This window comes from Schistocerca americana, chromosome 5 (assembly GCF_021461395.2).
Source record: "Schistocerca americana isolate TAMUIC-IGC-003095 chromosome 5, iqSchAmer2.1, whole genome shotgun sequence".
In the NCBI taxonomy this organism is placed as follows: Eukaryota; Metazoa; Arthropoda; class Insecta; order Orthoptera; family Acrididae; genus Schistocerca; species Schistocerca americana.
This window is the reverse complement of record NC_060123.1, coordinates 481,248,110-481,251,635: the sequence shown is the minus strand read 5'-3', so window position 1 is coordinate 481,251,635 and position 3,526 is coordinate 481,248,110. Positions and strand designations below refer to the sequence as shown.

General features: G+C 49.1%; 1 pseudogene; it reads left to right on the top strand.

Annotated features, from left to right (window-relative positions):
- The first annotated feature begins 2,977 nt into the window (after positions 1-2,977).
- Positions 2,978-3,095, top strand: LOC124616905 (annotated as a pseudogene).
- Positions 3,096-3,526: the final 431 nt, after the last annotated feature.

Here is a 3,526-nt window from a genome sequence, read left to right as displayed (position 1 = left end):
AAGTATTTGCGTTTGCCCTTCGACAGTGCCTCCTCACCCGGAATTTTTTAACGCTACTTGGAACAGCTGACTGCTCACGTGCCGTTCTGTTCGAAATACCTTGACGTTATTGTAGTCTCATGTAGTTCACCAGAGGAACACAATGCCAATTTGTGTACTCGTTTTCGAATATTGTCAGAAACAGGTCTCAAGTGTCGACTTGAAATGTGTGACTTTTTTCATACTGAACTACAGTACTTAGGTCATGTGATAAACAGTCATGGTGTGCACCACCTCCTGTCTCATTTGCTTGCAATCTGTGAACTGCCTGTTCCTCGCAAATCAATCTGAAATGCAGGGAGTGCTAGGCAAGCTGACATACTAAATTCGTTTAATTCCGAACGCTTCACGGATCGCGGCTCCTTTGTATCGCTTGGGTCGGAAAAATGTGCCTTCCCTGTGGACCAAAGGAGCGTCACGACACATTTCAAAAATTCATCAATACATTGCTCAGTAACAGATGTATCGTACATTTTGATTCTGCCAAACCAGTGATTTTGCAAGTAGACGTTTCCTCTTACGGAATTGGCGCTGTGCTTCGGCACAGAATTGGTGCACAAGACAGACCTACTGCTTCTGCCTGAAAGTTGTTAACTCAAACTTAGTACCATTATTCAAAAATTGAAAAAGAAACTCTCGCTATTGTGTCTGGTGTGACAAAATTCAATCTCTATCTGTTTGGTCACAAGTTCTGTTTAGTGACAGATCACAAGCCTTTGCAGTCCTTGTTTCATCTGTCAAATCCGGTTCCTACACGTACCGCTCCAAAATTGCAACGTTGGGCTTTGCTTCTATCCCAGTATCAGTTCGAAATTGTTACAGACCTACGGCAAAACTTGGCAGTGCTGACGCCCTTTCTCGCCTTCCGATCGGCCCCGACTCTGATTTTAATTCTCTAACGCATCTTGTTGCCAGGCCTCTGAATTGCTCCAATCTTTAACAATAACAATGGCGTGTGACGAGGGCCTCCCGTCGAGTAGACCCCTCGCCTGGTGCTAGTATTTCAATTTGACGCCACTTCGGCCGCTTGCACGTCGATGGGGATGAAATGATGATGATCAGGACAACACAACACCCAGTCCCTAGGCGGAGAAAAATCTCCGACCCAGCCGGGAATCGAACCCGGGCCCTTAGGATTGACAGTCTGTCACGCTGACCACTCAGCTACCGGGGACGGACGCTCCAATTCTTTCCGTTGAATTACAGAAAAATTGCACAGTCCAGCAGAGTGGACCCTTATCTTACGATTTTGTTGCGTTACATTCTCACGTCTTGGCGTCGTTCATTGAACAGCATCCAGAACTCAGTAGTGCGCCGATACTTTGCTTGTCGGCATAACGTTTCAGCAAGGTGTGATCTTAGTACAATTTGACAGTGGACAACTGCGTGTGCTCATTCCTACAGTGTTGCAAAAGGATATGTTACAATTACTTCACCAAGGACATTGGGGAATTGTTTGCACTAAACAATTAGCGCGGCGGCATTGTACTTGGCAGCGCATAATCTCCCACATTGACCAGATGACGTCATAGTATACTCGGAAAACCAATCCGTTCCGCCACAGACATTCTTTGCTTGGACTAAGACACAATCCTAATGGGAATGAGTGCACAATGCCTTTGCAGGACAATTCTGGAACACTCGTTGGCTTATTGTGTAGTCTTTTAGAAAGTTTCCATTTGTGGCGCTCATGACTGTACTGTTTTCCATAGCAGCATTCAAGTATTGTTGTCACTTTTTGCATTGGAAGGTTGCTCTGAAGTCACTGTTACGGGCAACGGCCACAGTTAACGTCATATGACTTTGAACAGTTTTGTGAACGAAATGGCATTCGTCATCTAACAAGTGCTCCGCTTCACCCGCAGTCCAACGGAGAAGCGGAATGCTTCGTTCACACCTTCAGACAACAAATGGTCAAGCTTCGCACTTCCCACACACGGGAACAGGTGCTGCAACTCTTTCTCGCCTCCTATCATTCCCACCCACGCGACGGACCGTCACCGTTGGAACTTCTGCATGGCCGCCGCCATCGGTCGCTGCTACACTTCCTACATCCACCACAGCATCCAGCGCCGCCAATGATCTGCAAGTATCGCTTTGCGCCGAGCGATCTTCTTCTTTTCAGGGTTTATTGCAACCATGAGCCCTGAGAAAGAGGTTTGATCCAGGACTTGATAGAAGGTCCCGATGGTTTGCAGCGCCGCCATCAGAACCAAACTCGTGAGTGACATTTGCCCCGTGAATCTGCCGCTTTCATTCCCCCAGATTCACGACCTCGCGGGACCGTGCGGACTTTGCAGCCGCTCGATGGTGCCACCGGGCACCCCAGCAGGAGCGGATGGATGATACCCCCACGCTTCTGCCGTCTCCACTCGCCGACCCGATGGACGTGGAATCGCCGTCGCCGTCGCCACCGCTGTCATCACCCCAGGGCACGCCATCAGACCTGGAGCTTTGCACTGGCATTGTTTTCCGAAAGATGTTACTGTTTTCTCGGAAGCCAGATGGCGGGTACAGTCGGGAGTACGCCATCTTCCACAGTTGCAGCTCCCGGCTCATCTCTATATCTAGCGTTCTGTCTCCCTCCCTGTTGTCATTTGCACCTTCCCTACACAACAACAGTGCGACATTTTGGGGTGGAGGAATGTGCTGGCGTAAGCTGTCGCCATCACACCAGTCAGCAAAGATGAAGTGAATATCGATAGGCGCGCTTGATCCTACTGTCACGACAGAGGCCAGAGACACGCCGTCAAGCAACACCCCGCCAACGTCCTCTCGACAGCATGTATTTAGGCCACCGCCAGTGAGCGGGCCTCACTAATTCTCACTCCAGTTTGGTATCTGTCAGTTCAAGTATGGAGCAGATATAGTTCATCAAAGGGTACAACAGTACATAGCAACCAGAGTAGTGACTATAGCAAGAGGGCTATTACGATCAGGCAACGGCCTTGCCGCAGTGGATGCACTGGTTCCCGTCAGATCACCAAAGTTAAGCGCTGTTGGACGTGGCTGGGACTTGGATGGGTGACCATCCGGTTCACCATGCGCTGTTGCCGTGTTTCGGGGTGCACTCAGCCTTGTGATGCCAATTGAGGAGCTACTCGACCGACTAGTAGCGGCTCCGGTCAAAGAAAACCATCATAACGACCGCGAGAGCAGCGTGCTGACCACAGGCCTCTCCTATCCACATCCTCAGCTGAGGATGACACGGTGGTCGGATGGTGCCGATTGGCCACTTGTGGTCTGAAGACAGATAGCTGTGCTATTACGATGATCTTGTACCACAGCACATAGACTCTATTGAAGATAAGTAGAAGAACTGTGTTAATCCACCTGTGAATTTGAGTTGTAGAAACAAGATACCAAGAATTCACGACATACGCTTCCTTGGGTACAAGACTTTACACTTATACCCAAGAGAGTGTAATTCAACTGGTAGTTTATCGAGAATACCGCCTCCTCCTCTAATGCGTCTTCTACCACACAT